General features: G+C 36.2%; 1 protein-coding gene and 1 long non-coding RNA gene across 9 annotated transcripts in view; one reads left to right on the top strand and one right to left on the bottom strand.

Annotated features, from left to right (window-relative positions):
- Window positions 1-7,367, bottom strand: part of LOC137240463 (uncharacterized) — a 31,080-nt gene extending 23,713 nt beyond the window's left edge. The window contains exons 1-2 of the long non-coding RNA XR_010949740.1: window positions 7,265-7,367; window positions 6,875-7,177 (exon numbers count right to left, since the gene is read on the bottom strand). This is a non-coding gene — a long non-coding RNA (uncharacterized lncRNA). The remainder of the gene's footprint in view (window positions 1-6,874; window positions 7,178-7,264) is intronic.
- Window positions 1-19,606, top strand: part of LOC137240461 (protein phosphatase 1 regulatory subunit 14B) — a 115,001-nt gene that overhangs the window by 65,763 nt on the left and 29,632 nt on the right. The window lies entirely within an intron of this gene.

The raw sequence follows: 19,606 nt of genomic DNA, 5'->3' as shown, positions 1-19,606 counted from the left end.
GAAAAAAGAAATTCATTTAGCCATGTCCGTCCGTCCGTCTGTCCGTAAACACGATAACTTTAGTAAATTTTGAGGTATCTTAAGATATTTGGTATGTAAGTTCCTGGGCACTCATCTCAGATCGCTAGTTAAAATGAACGAAATCGGACTATAACCACGTCCACTATTTCGATATCGAAAATTTCGAAAAACCGAAAAAGTGCGATAAGTCATTACCAAAGACGGATAAAGCGATGAAACTTGGTAGGTGGGTTGACCTTATGACACAGAATAGAAAATTAGTAAATTTTTGGACAATGGGCGTGGCACCGCCAACTTGTAAAAGAAGGTAATTTAAAAGTTTTGCAAGCTGTTATTTGGCTGCTGAGTATATAATGTTCGGCTACACCCGAAGTTAGCCTTACTTACTTGTTTTAGTTGTGGTTTTTTGTTAATTATATTGCCTTTCGAATGATACTTCCTCAAAACATCGTGTATATATATTTATTCTGTACGTGTGTTTGTAAAATATTTTGCTGTCGAATCTATATCGGGAGGCCTTCTTAGGATTTAGGATACCGCTGTGGCCATACTGCTGCTCGTTGTAGCATCTAGACTCCCTAAGTCTGACGGCGGAGGTAGTAGCTGTTGTAGTAGTAGTAGTGATTTATTTATTTTCTTTCAACTAGTAATTACAAAAGTAAAGCAAAATAAATTAAAACTATAAATATATAAAAATAAATAAAGATTCCAGACAATAACAATAAATGTTGTGTGTCTTAATATCACTTATAGCTAAACAACTCATTTGGGAAAATTTGACAATAAGTTTTCTATACTTAAGGCACTTTCTTATATAAACAAAGAGTGATTTATAGTTATAACCCCTAAGGATATTTACTACCTTTTGCAGATCTAAAAGTTGATCACCAAAACAATTAAACCGAATGTCTTTATATATAGGACATATCCCAATGAAGTGATAGGTGTCTTCAGCTACACATAAATTGCACATAGAACAGTGTTTAGAAAAAACATTTTTAAAACATCGAGCATTTAGCAAGCCACCCCTTGCTCGGAAAATCAGACTTATAGCGTACGCAGAAGTTGTTGTTGTATTAATTTGTTGTTGTATTATTATTGTAGCTGTTGTTGTTGTTGTATTAACGACAAAAGACACTCCCCGAAGGTTTTGGGGAGTGTTATCAATGTTGATGGTCCTTTACCAGATACAGATCCGTTACTAGCCCGACCATCTCGGGAACGATTAAAATTACCACATTAAACCTTCTAGGCAATCCCGCCTCCACTCCCTTGTGCCATGAGGAACTTGAGGTCGCCAGAGCCTCTCGTGCTAAACATGTGTATGATACATTCGTATTCAGGATTCCCCTCGCGTAGGTGAGGTTGACAATTGGGCTGCGAAAGCGTCCGTTGTACATGGCCTGAGTGCTCATGTGACTCCTGCACAGACTGCATGTTCCACTTTGATAAGGTTTTTAATGTTGTATTGCTTTTCCACGGCTGGCCACCCGAACTTAGACTTTCTTACTTGTTAATAGTGTAACTAATTATTTTAATGTTGAAATGTCGCCGATTTAATTACATGCGTTTGATAAGCGTAAATTCCCATAGGTAGAGACACAACAATTTATTTCAGCTATGAACATTTAATCTACGCTAGCAAATCTACACATACATTCACATACACCTGCTTATTGACTTGCATAATACATTCATTCATGCATATATATTTTAAAAATTATGTAGTCGACTAACCTACTTGGCTCTGTACAATCACACCAAAAATATCTTAGTGATTGCATTTAAATATTAGTGGTGTTATGAAAAAAAATTCTCACGCTGTTATTAAATTCCTATCAACACATCTATTTACATAAGACCGTATCAAAAAATTTAATTTATATTTCATAATTTGGACTTAGTCTCGACATTGTCGAATATCTCCCAATCGGTATAGGCGTATTCGCCGCACGGATTTTACTTTCAGTGCCGAGTCGTTCAGAGACAGTTGTGTGTTAAGCGTCGAGATCTAAAACAGATCATCTACAGAGTGAAACTCATCAGCTTAGTAAAACACTTATAAAGTTAGGTAAAATGTCACATATAAATAAAAATGAAATAGATTCAATTGTAGAGAGACTCATCAGCTAGGTAAAATAAATTAGATAATAGGTTTTTTAATGTTGATCTCGATACCAAAGCAGGGAACAATGGAATTAAAAATAAAAATAAATATTTGGTGCACTTCCGAGGCGGTGTAGGCCGCTTCCGAACGGCATCTACAAGGCAGCTGAACTTTCACCGAGAAAATTTTCGTTGCATAAGAACAATGACAAAGCACTGCCCAGGGGCGACGACGCTTAGAAAAACTTTTTTCTAATTTAAACAATGTTTTTTTTTTTAATTTTCGATGTTGCTCGGGACATCAATCCAGGACCTTCGGTGTGGTAAGCGGAGCACATTACCACCACACAACGGTAACCGCCCTGAAGGAAATGAAGCCTGTGTTTTATTTACTGGCTAATGGCTCACGTCCAAAGAAATATTAAATTTCGGATAAAAAATCGCTCAAGAAATGGCCATTAAAATTTGTTCCTTACAATTTTCCTTAAGCAATATTCACTCACAAATAAAAATACTACACTCTTCCCTTACTCTATATCTGAGGTTAATAAGTCGAGTTTTGTAAGAAATAAATATACGTATGTATGTATATTTCTTAATCGATCATTTATGCTCGCTTTTTCTTAAGATATATTCTCGGGCGGTGAGTAGTGAGCTTTATAAACAACAATACCCCGGGAACTGGAAGAATAACTTTCTCATAGCTGTTCCTTTAAAATTTTAAAACTTCCTCGTTATTAAAGTCAACTTAAAGCAGATTTCAGTGGCACAAGAAGGAGCTGCTATGTCCGAATTCGGTTTCCTGTTCCTTAAGGTTTAGAACTGCGCCTCGAGAGTAAAAGAGTAAGATTAATGATGAGTTATTCGAACTTTACGTCGGCTCTTTAGCCAGGAGGTATTAATGTCGAAACGCTATGCGTATGTAAGGCTAAGTGAAGATGCTCTTGTGCCTTCGTATATCTAAATTAAATGTCAATTATCGGTCAGAAATAAGTATATTAATATATAATTACGTGTAGAATTTGGAGTCAGCAGAGCCTCGCCTACTAAAGAAAGCACATTGACACGGGTGGGTGTGGTTCACAATTGTACTGGCAAGTTTTTGAAAGCGTTTCGCTACACAACTCCTTGAATCCCTTTAGGTATGGAGCGCTAGCACATAGAAGCTATTGAATATAAGCGAACGGTATATAAAACTTCGAATACCGGTTGAGGGTATAGCTCTTAGGCAATATTTTTCAGTACAAGTTCAATACAGTTTTTAAGGTATACTACGTTTAAACTTATTATGCAGTTTTTCAATTAACTTAAACTGAAGTTTAAACTGAGCTTAAGCGGTAGATCTGGCAGGGTTAAACTCTAGTTAGCCTCTCTGCTGTTTGCGTTGTTGTTTATTTTGTTTGCAAAATATTACATTCAACACTATTCTTTAAACTTGTAAACTTATACACAGATATTTTAATTGATCTTTTTTACTTATATTTTATCTCAGTAATGACGTCGAATATGTAAACAAAAAAAAGCAAATTATCTAGATAATGGAAAACCAGTGTTGCCGTACAAAAGAAGCCTTTCGCAATGGCGACCTTAAATTGCGACTGAAAAACTGTTCTGTAGTTTAAATATAGTTTAAGTTTCACTAGAGTTTAAGCTTGGTTCAGCTTAACCAAGTACTGAAAAAAGTGGCCTTAATAATTTTGATGATGCAATTGATCGAAATTGAGTATTTATTTCTTTTTAAACAAAGTCGAAATCGAGTCTACAGGAATGACGCTAATGAAACGCCTTAAAATCGCTTAAAATCGTCTTTTCCAAATCTACTAAGAATTTTGCGTGTAATGATTCCTTTAGTAATTTCTTTCTATACAATTTGATCCAATTTAGTGCTCTTAGTTTTGATGCAAATACTTGTGTAATTGTTCCTATCAAATTCTCATAAGTATTGTATGATTCCCATAGCATTTAAATTTTTCCAAGCAATTTTGCATTTATTTTATCTTTGCAATTTACATTAGCATAACCTTTTTTTCTAGCTTTAAAGCCATTTTTAATTTTTATTTCTACAAATTGTTTAGGTTGAACATATGGTATATGGCGACATTTGAAATTAGCAATAAACTTGCTGCTGGAAATGGAAATGGCAAGAAATTGCAGCAACGCAGCTGCTGTAAGCGACATACTAATGTATACACGAAAGTGTAGATACAAGCGAAACACCAAACTAGTTTGCAAACTCCAATATTCAGAATGCAATGGAACTAATTTCATAAGATTTAAACCCGTACCAACTAACTAAAATCGAAACATTTTAAGAATATTTTATAGTTGAGATCTGAGCGAAAGCCCAGAAACAGTTTTCCGGGGGACAATGGCGGTCCAATTTGTGGTATTTTAACTTATAAAGTAGTTTCTTTTTAAATGCTACTAAGGTCCCATTTAATGCGATAGACCCCTTAATTTGGCCTCAGTAGTGTAATGATTTTGATACCTTCCTGAATTTTTTCAAAACTTCTCAAAGTTAATCTATTGATAATCGATCAATGTCTACCCAATACTGTAAAAACCACAAACAGCAGCATTTTTATAACAAAGTAGTGTTGAAGCATAAAATCAGGGAATCACTTGACAATTTAACGACTCTCTAAGCCAAGATGAAGCTGCATGGTGCATTGGTAGGTTACATACCTAGACAGCAACAATCGGACTATATGTTAAGCCCAGCAAAGCAGAATTGATACTTCGCAGTTACAAAACCAAATTACTTAAATTTCGACTACCTTCAACCAATGTCAGAAAACTGTTACACTGGTGTAAAAACCAATACTTGTGATGTGTATTACTTAGTGATCATAAGAACCATACTATCGTTCGAAGCTGTATTATGGTGGACAGCTATGAACAAGAAATAAATAACTATGTATACCATTAATATCTAAAAATTAAAACTGGTATGCTTTGCAGGTGAATAGGAGCTCTCAGGTGTTGTCCAACTGACCGGGCACTAAATCCTTACGTACGCATAACAACAACAATAGACTAAGCATCTAGACTCGATGCTATGCATCTCTTAGTATGACTACAGTGGTATCCCATGCAAGATGAACAGATTACTTTAAGCCCACATTGAAATTTGACAATCAACTGAGGCTTCCTTCGAGAATTATTTGGTCAGGGTATATAGTATGTAAGAAAACGTCAAATCACTTTATACAGAACGGTCCAAAATAGATTACGGATTCGGTGTAAATGCCTCCTCCAAACAGCTGAAAGTCGCACTCTCCATACGTATCCCAAGCTCAACTAGTATTTTCCAAACGGAGGTAATAGGAATATAAGCCCCGTTGCTCCTTGTTAAGGGATCCTGTAATTTGTCGCGAAATTAGCACATACTCAGGAAGTTAAGTCCTCTAACGTTGTTCATATCTATAAAAAATACGCTACACCAAACAGCAAACTCAGATACTATCACACACATTAGAGTATCTGGTTCCAAAAATATTAATGGCAAAATGAAAACGGATGAACTAGTAAAGGCCAGTGCATTGTTAAGCAACACTGATGCAGTCACGGTGCATCGATCATTTAAGTCAACCAAACCACCATAAAATTCAATCGAGTCGGTTTGGAGAATAGTGGACAGTTTAGTCTGAATAAACTGAGAGGCCCCTTACTAGGTTAGATACCTTCTCTTCGATGTGAGAGCTTAGCTCGCTGTTATGACGGGCTTTTATTTTTCGGCATATTTAATACTAGACGGCTTAGGCTGCCTTGTCAAGCAGGTGAACGTCGAAGAAAGGGAAAACTGTGTTCTAGGTCAGAAAAGACGAAAGTTCTATGAACTATGATTCGGAGATGGATAGTGAGCATGTACTTAGTAATAAAGTAAGCGGTCTACGTACCCGGACAAAGAAATTTCACCAAAACGCGAAAGGACGAGGGGAAATTAGGCTAAGGGGAGGTATCAAGTGGAGGTTATAAGTGATTGTACGTTCGCATACACAATTGTGCTATGGAATGCAGGGCCTGTTCCAAAGGAGCCCTCTCATTCACAGTGATTCGGTGTATACTACTACTAAATGCAAGGTCAGAGCTACAGTCATGGTAGGAAATACGTGGTGTTTGTTTGATTTAGCTCAGCGCACTTTACGGTTGCGGTCAAGCGGGAGGAAATAATGGACCTTCTCCTTGCATCCTGTTATATTCGGTTCGTAATGTGTCGGTCCCTTCAGAGAAGTTCGATAGAAGCGCAAATGCGCACTATACCCCAAAGTATCTTAAAAGTCGCTATTAGGGGTAGTGCTCCTACATATGTTTGGCCTACATGAAGTAACACCCCTGTTATGATGTTCAGTTCGGATCAAGATATATCAACATACGATTGTAGGGTCCTTGATGGACCGTCCTTTTAAAAAGATGCATACAACAGATGCAGGTGGCCCTTTCGATACCCTATGGCATTGGGTAATTTGGGCAACCCATTGATATTGCTACTGTATAAGTGTTGGAAGAATCCAATAGCCGCCTGTAAAGGACGCTAATAAATGCTTATAACAGAGTCTGTCCTCCATGGAGATAGTGCTTTGTTGTATTGAAAGACGACAGTTGTAGTAAGGTTTGTAAGTTGTAAGTTTGCGACTAGTTGCATTCACAGGTGGGTTTGTATCACATTTATCAGCTGTTAACTCGCATATAAATATATACAAAAATGTATGTATGTCACTTCAGTTGTTTATGCATGCACACTTACTTTGACTGTGGAAATTTGCATAATTGCTGGTTGCAGCATAATAGCAACAACAAACAATCAGCAATTTGCGTACCAATCACGAAAATCGACGCATATTAATTTGGTCATAATTGTCTTATTGTTGTTTTTTTTGTACTTTCTTTGTGCTGTTGGTAGGTAGTCTTTTTTTGGTTCTGGGAGGTACTGTCAATATCGGTCAGCCCCTTTCCATTTGCGCTTGTTTTCTTGAATAATTACAAATTGTTGTTGCTTTATTTTATTAGTTTGATGTTGACGTGGTTACGTCATATTACGCCGTGTTCGCTATAAAAATAAATGATCATGAATCATGATGAAATTTTTATGGCGCTCTAATGGGACATCTCTGCTTGGCGGTTTAATATTTATTACCCATAGAGTGTGGTTTGCTCTTCCAGCATTTTTCACCTTTTTTGTTCGTAATTTAGCCAACATTTCTATTATTTTTTACGACATTTACAACATGAATCACCGGCTGCAACACTACTGACATACATAAACTTTCCGTAACAAATATATGTACATATATGTATCTACAGTGAGGGTCAAAACGAATGAACAGTAGTTCTTTAAAAATCCGATATTAAATCTATTTTGATATTAAACTACATAAGCAGAGTAAATAAAAGATATGTGGAAGAAATGTCAATGAAAGCTTTGGAAGCGTATTATACCTGCAAGACGGTCTTTGAGATGAACTGGAGACTGGACATTATCAGTTTAAAGCTGGAGACATTGGTGCTTTATCGGTAACCGTATCGGTAACCTTTTAACAGCTGATTCGACCAACCTTATGAGAATCAATGCAATCGATTATTGGTGCCGCTAAGGTCGTAACCGTATCGTAGCCAACCAATTGGGTTTTGGTTTACCGTCGTAACGATAAACAGCTGATTAGGTTAGGGATACGGATACAGCGATACGACATACGGCACCAATGACTCCAGCTTAAAGCTGGAGACATTGGTGCTTTATCGGTAACCGTATCGGTAACCTTTTAACAGCTGATTCGACCAACCTTATGAGAATCAATGCAATCGATTATTGGTGCCGCTAAGGTCGTAACCGTATCGTAGCCAACCAATTGGGTTTTGGTTTACCGTCGTAACGATAAACAGCTGATTACGTTAGGGATACGGATACAGCGATACGACATACGGCACCAATGACTCCAGCTTAATCCATCCAAAGTGTGTACAATACAGTCATTCGACCTATTCTAACATATGGTTCTCTCGTCTTGTGGAATGCTGTATGACAGCGGTCGTCAGCTGGTGAAAACATATTAACTTCACACATATAATTATTCTCTCACGTTTAGTAATCGCTGAGCAAGCAGAGTTGAGCAGAGTAGCAACAGCGAAAGAGGCCATTGCTTATTTGCGCATTTCAAAAAATATAATTTGGAAACAAATGTTCAGGCGCAGAATGTTATAAACGGTTTTATTTAAGGCCGCGGCACAATGACATGTTTCATATAGATGCGTTTAAAACAAGCTTATGCATTCCAATAACATCGCCACAATCAACCAAGATGTTGCGTTTGTAAATATGAAGGAACTTCAGACTTGGCAATAGAAGTTTATTACGCGTTACCCATTCACATACAAAATTTCGCGAAGCACTGTTGAAAACATTCTCCCTATACAACAAAAATACTTGCTAACATATTTTGTGTTGTATTCGATTGTTATATTGCAGTTTTTAATTGTGAAAAATGGTTGAAAATTTACCAACCAGTGGGAAAAATAATTTCACTAGCAAAGTGTGCCAACACCCCTAGCCAAAGTAAATGCCAAATTCTTCTTCTTATGATTTGCTTGGAACAAAATTGGAGAGTTGGCTATTTTTCAATATCAGATGGCGCCTGTGTCGCTCATTCTACCGTTCTCCATAAAAATACGTGCAATCTACTCATAATGCATAAGCTTGTGTTAAACTCATCTATGGGGTAAAGTATATCAACCGTTCCACTTAAAAAGCTTCATCGCTTCGATTTGAATGAAATTTGGTGAAATTGCTGTGCTATATAGTAGGGTTAATTTCACTCAAGTTCGCTCTTAAATTTTGGATGGTTACGGAGATATAAGCGTCTGAATTCTCAATTTTTTTTGTGGAAGCCTTTTTTCTATATATCATAAGTCGTGTAATTGGCTTTCTAAGAAGAAATGAATAAAACGGTTTCTGAAGTATTTTTTCCATTCTTTTGGAATATAAATATAAAAAAAATTTTCAGAAAAATTTTAGTAAAAATTTTATTAAAAAAAATTGTTTCAACCTTGATATTTTTCCTTTAAAATGATATCTATTTTATTTTGCCATGGGAAAATTTCTTTAATACATTTTTATTATAAAAATACATATAGAGTTCCAGCTAAAATTCACCCATAAATTTTATAATTTTTATTTTTTTAAGTTTGAACATTTTATGCATTTTTATTTCTATTTTTAAATAAAAGCTTGATATTTTTCCTTTAAAATGATACCTATCTTGGTATGCTGCCCGAAAATTGCTTTGATACATTTTTTTTTTTTAACATAGAGGTACAGATAAAAATTCACCCACATAATGCCATTATATTAATTTTATAATCACTTGAACACCTGTATATTAAAATACCGGTAAAATGTGTAACAATATTATCATAAAGAACTATTTTGCACACGCTGATTAGTATAAAAATATATTTGTCTGCACACTAAGATTTCTTCAAATCTACTGTGGGTTTTCTCCAAGATAAAGGAGTATTTAAAGGGTTTTTATCATATATACATAAAAAACAATGCAGGTAGTCGGAAACTACTCACGCACGACCTTTATTGAACAATATATTCCTAAAGGCACGCGTAATGCAGGCAATTCAGGCCTAAGCAATAATTCGCGGTTTTTTTTCCAAGGCTCGTTAATCACTGGAAAGCCCATACAAAGAACATTGCAGGTAGTTACAAACTGCTCAGGCCTAAGCATGAATGCGCAAGAAACGTTAAAGGCTTGTTATTAGAGAAAAATTCGATAAAAATGCAGAAAATTATAAACTATTAATGCCTAAACAATGTAAGGTCTCAACACGCATGAGCTTTAAACCCTTGAATTTCTTTCGGTAAAGGTCAAGACTCATTTTACGGAAGTAAAAAATTAGGTATGCCTGCTTTTCATGTTCTTACACTTTTTTCATTGTGGTATTATATTTTGCTTAATACTTAGTGAACATGTGAGTTATATTTATTTATTTGTACAAAACTTCATTTTTATTACAATTTATTACTATTTTGTACAATGAAATAATGAGAAAGCTTCCCTTTGAATATAAAAAAAAAACTAGTTAAAACGCGCATAAAAAAATTGATACATTTATCTGTACCTCTATGTTAAAAAAAAAATGTATCAATGAAATTTTCGGGCGGCATAAAAAGATAGGTATCATTTTAAAGGAAAAATGTCAAGCTTTTATATAAAAATAGAAATAAAAATACATAAAATGTTCAAACTTGAAAAAAAATAAAAAATAAAAATTATAAAATTTATGGGTGAATTTTAGCTGGAACTCTATGGCGCATAATCATAGTCAAAATAAAATAGGTTTTAAATTTAGTTTCAACTTTTTTGACAGATAGCTCATAGAAAATTATGTCACAAAGCTGCAACTAAATTTAAAATCTATTTTATTTTGACTATGATTATGCGCCTATTTGTTTAAAATAAAAATGTATTAAAGAAATTTTCGCGTACCAAAATAAAATATCAAGCTTTTATTTAAAAATAAAAATATAAAAAATGCCCCTCTTTTTTATTAAAATTTATATTTTTTCAATAAAATTTTTACTAAAATTTTTCTAAAAATTTTTTTTATATTTATATTCGAAAAGAATGGAAAAAATACTTTAGAAACCGTTTTATTCATTTCTTCTTAGAAAGCCAATTAATTACACGACCTATGATTTATAGAAAAAAGGCTTCCACAAAAAAAATTGACAATTCAGACGCTTATATCTCCGTAACCATCCAAAATTTAGGAGCGAACTTAAGTGAAATTAACACTACTACATAGCACAGTAATTTCACCAAATTTCATTCAAATCGAAGCGATGAAGCTTTTTAAGTGGAACGTTAGATATACTTTACCCCCTATATGAAAACTGCTTATGTGTCGGAGCTGTTAGCTTGATTTGATTTCCCGATAAGCTACAAGCTTGAAACTTGGAATATAGTTGAGAGCCCGATGACAATGCACTAATAAGAAAAAAACTCCGATAAGTGGCGCATGGTCGAAATATTTAAAAAAAATCGTGTTTGTGGTCCGATTTGGCTCATATTTCGAACAAATATTACATACAGTCCGGTAGAAGTGACATCAAAATACTTTAGAGTTCGAGGAGGGGCAAGCATACGTGGCGCAGAGTCGAGTAAAGTCTTTGGAAGGATTACGTATTGAGGACTTAGATTGTAACAAATTGTCAGAAAAGAGTCCTTGTAATAATGTGTCACTAAATGAACTAAATAGAATGGAAAAAATAGGCAATTAAATAAAGACCAAAAACTTGAAAATGAAATAATTAAAAAAAAAATTTAGTTAAACGGTTTTATTGAAAACAAAACTTACATTAAGTAATAATAATACTAAACGCTAGAAAATAATTAGGTAGGTCCTAGGTGCTAGTCATAACACTCCTCATCAATCCAGGGCATTGATCAGAAAATTAAATAAAAGCGTTAGGCGCGTGAATGTTGGTGATACCTGAGCTCGTATTACGTGTTACGATCCATGATCGAAACTCATTTTTTAAATCACAATAGCTCTGAAATGGTGGACCAGATTAATGGCATATGCGAACTAAATACAGTTGGAACCACCAAAATCCTCCCCCTGCGGCGGGGCCTGATATATACAACAGTAATAAGCAGAATGTAGGTAAAATGCAAAGGTTGGCGTGCAGGTGCACCTCTAGAACGGTTTCAAGTCATCTTTCAATATAACCCAAAATGTATGTAGACATTAGACGACTAAGGGAATGCAATGACACAAGATGGCAGATAGCTCATAAAAGGAACGATGAAGCGATTTCAAAACTAACCTAATCTCATCCACGGACAATATTACTGCAGCTGTTGGCCTTTAGGTTCAGAACCTAAAGTATTCTTCAAGGTAGGATTGCAAGAACAATTTGGACAGTGAAAGGGGCTTTACAGCTAACACAGACGGCTCGAAAATGAAAAAGCAAACTAGAGCTGGACTGTACTGAAGGATTCTGCCAGTCAATCGGCTTCGTGGCTTTTGCGGCGTCTTCCAGGCGGAGGTATATTCCATCCCTCCAGGGAGTTAGAATATTCTGGCTGTAGGTATGCCATAAGGGAAGACTAAAATGCACCAACTAAAAAGGTTTGACCTCGTCATATCAAACTGCTCCCGAGATGAATGGGCTCATAATTTCCATAATACCTTCGTGGAGTGTCTATATCTGGGTCCCAAGTACAGCAGTATTGAGGGGAATGAATTTGCTGATGGAATGGATGAAAGAAGTTTTTAAATGGATATAATTACCGTCCTTGTAAACATATCAAATTCATTTTACATTAGGATATAAAGTAGGGTCGGTCCTTCAGTAGATTTTAATCGAGGTCAATTAGGGCAATGAAGGTGAAAACAACTTGCGATAAAGGTACATCTAACTGTTTATGAACTTTTACTTTTCATAGTGTAAGGTTCACTTTTAATCAGCTTGCTATCAGAGCTTTAGGTTTAATAATCTGATTTTTGAGTTATTTTGTTTTGTTGATTTTCCGACAGGGTGGATAAATGATGTATATTGGAACGATTTTCCGTCATCCCTTGTCAAATTTGGTTTTGATACAAATCGGTTTCGGCGTTGTGCCATCATCAGTGTCGATTTTCGTTCTGATCTGTTGTTGTCGTTTGTCCTGCATTTATAGTTCGTAGGTACATGAGCAGGTATTGTCAGAATCGATGCTTGTGTATATTTAGTTATGTGTATGTGCTGTGTGTTCATTCAGAACCGAGGGTGGTTTCTACTGATCGATTTGTGTGGCTGACTGAGACAGGTAAAAATCCGTAATTTTAGTCGTTTGACCTTCTTTGTGAGTTTGTTGTTTTGGTGCGTTAATTGTTTTGGGTTTATTTGTTGCTGTGTGTTTGTCTGTTGTACCTATGTGGTTACTTTGTAAACAAGTTTTAAAGGCTCGAATATTGTGTCAGAAATTGTGTTTATCTGTTCTTTTATTATTCTACCGTCGAATGTTGCCTGTTGAACCATAACTGTTTTATTGACGTTTGCTGGGGAACATTCATTCTCGACCATGTGATTCGCGAAGTTAGACTCTGGTATAATGTTTTGATTCCGTATTTTTTTGTTGTAATCTCTAATATGTTCTCTGAACCTCGTTCTTATTTGCCGTCCTGTTTGTCTAATGTAACTATGTTGGCATCCGCAGGTAAGCTTCTATACGCCATGGCTGCTAAACGGATCCTCTGCGTTAGTGCTAGTTCTTAGTTTTCTCCCTATATTGTTCTGATTTTTATATTGCCCACCACTGTTCATTTGTACATATGTAGAAAGAGCCAATATTCCAGCACGCAAATTGAGAAGTCTTTATGCAAATCAATATTTAATTGAATGATGGAAATTTACTATAAATTTTTACAAGTACAAGATCAATGAATTGGTTTGGGCGTTAATTTCAACAATCACGTGAGATGCAACATGTGTTAATAAATATTTGTTCGAAAATTGGGGTTTCAGTTGATACATTCATACTTAAATGAAAAACCGTTAAGAAATATATAGTTTTCTCTATGGAACAAATTTATTTTTTGCTATAATTAATTGAAAATGCTGTACAGTTATGTATGTAAGGTAGATCAACTTGTATCCCTCCGTGAAAAGTGAGGCGTCAAATAACTCCTGGTAGGAAAAGGTGTTGTATAGTTTGTATCGAAGACTATCGTCATTCACATTGAGCAGAATACGGCAGTGCCTGTATGTCTGCATAAGCATAACTCTCAAAACCTACGGATGCTGTTTCCTTGAAGAGATTGTGCGGTGGGATATTGCATATCACGTTTAAAGCCACTGATCCTCCCACATTCTTATCGTTGAAACTTTCATACCCAAATTCATTCCAGGCATTATTTTCCGTTTAACCCTTTTCTCCTCCTCCTGGATATTTGGCAATAATAAATAAAATTAAGCTCTTGCAATTGAGAGAAGTTCGACTTAAACTTGGGATTTTAGTACTAGCTTACGCACGGAGCCGACCCTATCTTCTTGATTAATTGATTTTTTATTAAAGTTCCGTATAAAAAAGTTACAAATGCTTAAATATAACATACGAAGCTAGAGTGCTTGTCTGCAGGTTTTACAATAGAGTCTTCAATTACCATTGCATAGAGGTGTCTTGGGTTGATTTAAGCCGAACATCATTAAAGTTTCCATTTATGCTGAAGAGTATAGTCGGGGTAAACTGTTTTTTTTTGCTCTACGTAAGATTCCACCTTCTGTAGCGCAGACTCTGTTCATTGGACCCTGAAAAATGCATGTTAGGCTGTCCAGCCGAACATTATTAAAGTTTATTCTATGTCCTGTATAAGCGGCTTGTTCTCGGGGGAAGACTTATTAACCCCTTCATGTAGCGCATTATCTGTTGAGCGAGCCCTGAAGTTAGCATATTGGGCTGTTGACAGCCCCAAGGCATGCGACCTACAACGAATTTGGACGCAATCCAGTTGACTTTCAACCGTTTTGAAAACAACCGGCGAAAGGCTGATTTATGAGTCCAAAGTCCTTGAGCTTATCACGGTGTTTTTGTTGATTTTTGAACTGAATATTAAACTGGTCTATCTTTATTTTAGTGTAATATGATTTAGTTAAATACGGGCCTTAAAGATACCTTCCAGCAAGCATCAAAGCCTGGACTTCCGCCGGCGGAACTTCCCCATCATATGGCATGTAACACGACGGAATAAAGATGATAACTCCATGCTGCCTATAGCGAAATTACTGTACAAGAAAAGCGAATTAGTTAGATATTACAAAAATACATGCCTTAAGCTTACCGTCTACGCTTTTGTAAAATGCAGTATAATAATTATTGAGTGCCCTTTAACCTCACCTTTGCACACCCAAAGCTCCTCAACAACGTTCTCCTTCAATAAGAATGCGGCAAGCTTGCCTATGGCTAACTGCGTTGGCAAAAATGTCAATGTAATTGTTTCTTAAAAAATTAGGGGTGTTCGCTTTGCGGTGCAAACGGTGCACGAATTGCGCCGATGCGCGGATTGCATCGAATTTTAAGTAACAAAAAAAAAAAAAAACACACACACACAAATTATATGCAATCCGTGTCATTTATGTTATGCTCAAACCAAATAAAAATGTAACCCTGCTTCAACGGTATTCCTCTCAATTCCCTTATTTCGCTTTTGAAAAAATTAAGCACATTGTTTTTCATGATTTTTCGTGGTATTTTGTTAATTTCAACGCCAATATTTTTACGCTTGCTACTGATGCATGTTCTAACTCCGCAATGGGGTGCCCTCGTAGCATTTCATAATCACAATTTCACAATCTTTCCAATCCATACCAAAGCGAATCAACCTAATATGTGGAAGAACCTCAAAATTATTCCGCTGCTAGATTTCTCAATGGCGGCTAACTGACAGGCCAATTTTCTCAACTTAATTTATATAAGCTTACAAATATTTGCGCTTATAAATTGAAATTGACGTAAATATCTTACCGCCACATTTTGAAGATCTTAACTAAACTTTTAATTAGCATTTAAAGCCCACAGTTCACTTATTTACAAAAAGCACATAAGAAATCAATCAAAGCTGTAATAGGAAAGCAATTAGAAGATGTTTGATTGAACCAGAGAACGGCGCATGTGCCTGAGGTGGTATCGCATTGAAATATTTTGAAATCTAAAGTATTCAGTAGCGCTATTAACAAACCTTTTAGCATTTGACAGCAGTAAATTAGTTTAACAATTATTTTAAAAATTCTGCTATTCATTTACTTTTGTCAACCCTAAACTCGATAAAGAAAGAGCTGTTATCGTTGTCGATTTGACAGTTTGATATTTATCGTGGTCTTTGTTGATGTAGATAACAATGTGAATAAGAAATTGTGTTGATGTGTTGTTTAAGCCAAGTTAATGAAACTCTCAATGGACAATGAAGCCAATAAATAACTACGGTAAAAATCTCGACTTCACAAACCGCAAAATGTTAGAGAATCGCGCTACAGGCATAGTATCCAACTATAAACTGAAATTTCTAGAACAAATGATTGAAGCAGGGACTTCACTTGAAAACTTGACAATTCCTTTAATCTTAACTATGTTAAAGGTATGGGATACAATTGCGGATTCAGTGCCCCTCTGCAGACCTCTGATTTGTCTCAAACTCAGCAAATTTCCCCTGATGTTATCGAATTTTATTCGCATTAGATAGTCAAACAAAATGTGCAAGGTTGCAACTGGCAATTTGCTAAAATAACAAGATACTGTTAGACAAATAGCAAAACATACATACAAGCATAAACTTGTATATACATATAACGGCCCTAACTCAATAGCAAAGTGGTACAAGGATACTGCTTAGCATAAAACAAGGATATATACACTTGTAATTACACGTAGCATCGCGTGCTGCGCCAAATATAAGCTGAGTAACCAGAATTTATTTACATTTGAATATGCGCTGAAATTTTAAAAATAACAAAGAGTTTATTTACAAAAGCACGGCCCAAACTGTTAATATTTTCATAGTTAAAGTCATTAAAAAAAAATTATTTCGGAACTTTTAATTTTTAAGTCCCAAAGAAAATTTAATAATGGACTTTTATTTTTAAGCACAGAATTAAAGTCCTGCCCTCTAACTATGGAACGGCACATCCAAATGAAATGAATTTGTTACTAATCGATATTTGTTACTAATACCAGAATGTTCTCAGAGAAAAACTAGTAAAAACCGTAAAGTTTGAGAGATATTGTTCAGATATTGGCTTGAAAACCGATACGCCGCTTTATGTTTAAACAGGAAGGAAGTATGAAAATAAACATAATCGGTCAATATCCACGCCCAATTCTTGTCGGCAAAGGAGGGTGCAACACTCCTTGAGTGGACAATAGGCGCCCCAATCCGTTTGGGAGAAATCAAAAGGTGGCAAGAGTTGCATATGATCCATCAAGCAGAAAATGTGTGGACAAAAGCGCAGGGCTACAAAATTTCTGAGATATATGCAAAGCCTACGAAATTAGACTAACAAAGTGGCTCATATCTCTAAAGAGAGAATACTTAAGGCTCACGATGGGCATACTGACTGTACACTGCCTTCTGGCGTCACATGCTTATAAGTTAGGCCTCGTCAGTAACAGCAAGTGCAGGAAGTGTGAGCTGTATGAAGAAACGGTTGAGCACATTCCGTGTTCATATCCTGCACTCGCCAGTTCAAGGCTCCAGCTATTAGGGGCGGCAGAGTTGCCAGATCCCGAGGCAGCAATTAATCAGGGTCCTAAAAAACGTCTAGTATTTGCCAAGAGGACGGAGTCATTCTATAACGTATGTCCTGGCACATGATTGGGGTTCTTCCGTTTGGTCGTCTTACAAATTCTGGTAACATTATGGACACATTCAGTCTATGTGAGGTCTTTATTGAACGGCCAGTTCAACCTAACCTAATCCTTACTAGCTTAAATAAAGCAGTTGCTAGACAATCTGTCTAATATGCAAGCGCGCAAATCTAAAGCAACATACCACTGAGTTGAATGCAAAATGGCAACTGCCCCCTTCGCAGACTTAAGCGCTGCTAGTACAATGCGGCTACCAATTGTCCCGCTCTGCATTCAATTACCACCACTTCGGTGGTAGTCAATTAACCCGTAGAGCTAAACCTATTTTTCCCTGCGGTGTCAGTACAGTTCCTAACCAAAGGTAAGGTGGGCTTCGAGTAGTGATCTCAGTTATCTCAGATGTTTCATAACTGTGAATCATTGTTTCACGTATTATATTTCATTTCAATGCTATTTACTAGGACAATTAATGACAGACGAAATCTTTTTTAAACCCGAACTCAGTAGAGGTCTCCCCTTTCTCTGCCCTCAAACTGTGGTATCGATTTAAATACTTTTTTTGTCTAGAGCGTCTTCAACCATTCGCATAACATTACTTAACCACCAAAGCCTTCAGACATATATTCGCTTCAATATCTTCATATTTTCGTAAAGCTAATAAAGCTCACCGTTACCCCTCCTTCGATACTCAATGTCGGCATTACGGACAGGACCAAAAATCTTTCGGAGAACTATTTTCTCGAACACTCCAAGAGCTATTTCCACTTTTCTTGACACCATCCATGATTCCGAGCCATGCATCAGGACAGGTATGATGAGCGACTTTAGAGCGTGATTTTTATTCTTCGAGAGAAAATTTTACCTTTCAGCTGCCTACTCAGTCCAAAGAAGCAAGAGCTCTTCTCAATTTGATTTATTTGCTGTTTGTGCTGGTTCCTAGATAGACTCGCGAATTTATACACATCAACAATTACGTGATCGCCAGAGCGCGAAGACGCCGATTATTTCTTGAATGACGGCAAGTACTCCGCTTTGTTCTCATTTGCCACAAACTGGCCATGGAAAATTTCACATTTTTTTATGCACCGATACATTTTAATCTATGTACATACTTCCACTATTGAATACACTCAAAAAACTGGGAAAAGGAAAACGGGAAAACGGGGAATATTTCAATCCCCTTCAGCGAAAGTTGTAGTAGAAAAGTACCTTTAGTAGTATATTAGAGTGATAATAAATTTGTAAATGCCATCAGGTTTTAGGAGAAATAATTCATTTTCTACTAAATATTTCGTGAATTGATGAAGAGTTATGTTGATTAGGTCATTCTTTCAGAGTTTGTTTGAAGAATGCCGTATAAAAAAAAGTAAGGCGCGATAACCTCCGAAGAGATCTAAGGCCGTGCTTCTCTTCCAATTTGCGTCGTGCTCCTCTTGATTTTCCCTAAAAATTGGCCGGACGGGACCTACATGATTTTATGCCGACTCCGAACGGCATCTGGAAGGCAGATGAGCTTTCACTGAGAGCTTTTCATGGCAGAAATACACCCGGAGCGCTTGCCAAACACTGCCGAGGGGCGACCCCGCTTAGAAAAATTTTCTTCTAATTGAAAAACATTATTTCTAAAATTTTGGTGTTGCTTTGCCCCGGGTTTGGACCCAGGGCATCCGGTGTGGTAGGCGGAGCACGCTACCATCACACCACGATGACCGCCTAGAATGCCGTATGCTAGGATTTTATTCAAAAATACCCTATCTCAAAAATTGTTTCAAAAACTCCCTATTTGAGCATAAGTTCAATGCATTTTGACATTAGACGGAGTTAATGAAAAGCATTCTGTGATAAGGCGTTTTTCAATCTAATTCTAATATAGGGCGTTTTTGTGAAAAATCCTGAAATGCGAATTTTTTGAAAAATATTTTGAGATTGGACGATTTTGAAATGGCAGCCGACATGGGGTGATACTCTACTCAGCAGCCGCAATGAACTGACAAAAAAATTTTAGAAAATGGCTTATGGATTTAGAACTTCATATTCCGGCCTTGAGTTTGACAAAAGGGCTAAACTTTTGTGCGGTCCTGCAACACAGGGAGTATTCGCTCTTTTATTCTGAAATTTCTATTCCG

This window comes from Eurosta solidaginis, chromosome 2 (genome assembly GCF_040869045.1).
Source record: "Eurosta solidaginis isolate ZX-2024a chromosome 2, ASM4086904v1, whole genome shotgun sequence".
In the NCBI taxonomy this organism is placed as follows: domain Eukaryota; kingdom Metazoa; phylum Arthropoda; class Insecta; order Diptera; family Tephritidae; genus Eurosta; species Eurosta solidaginis.
This window is presented reverse-complemented; position numbering and strand designations above follow the sequence as displayed.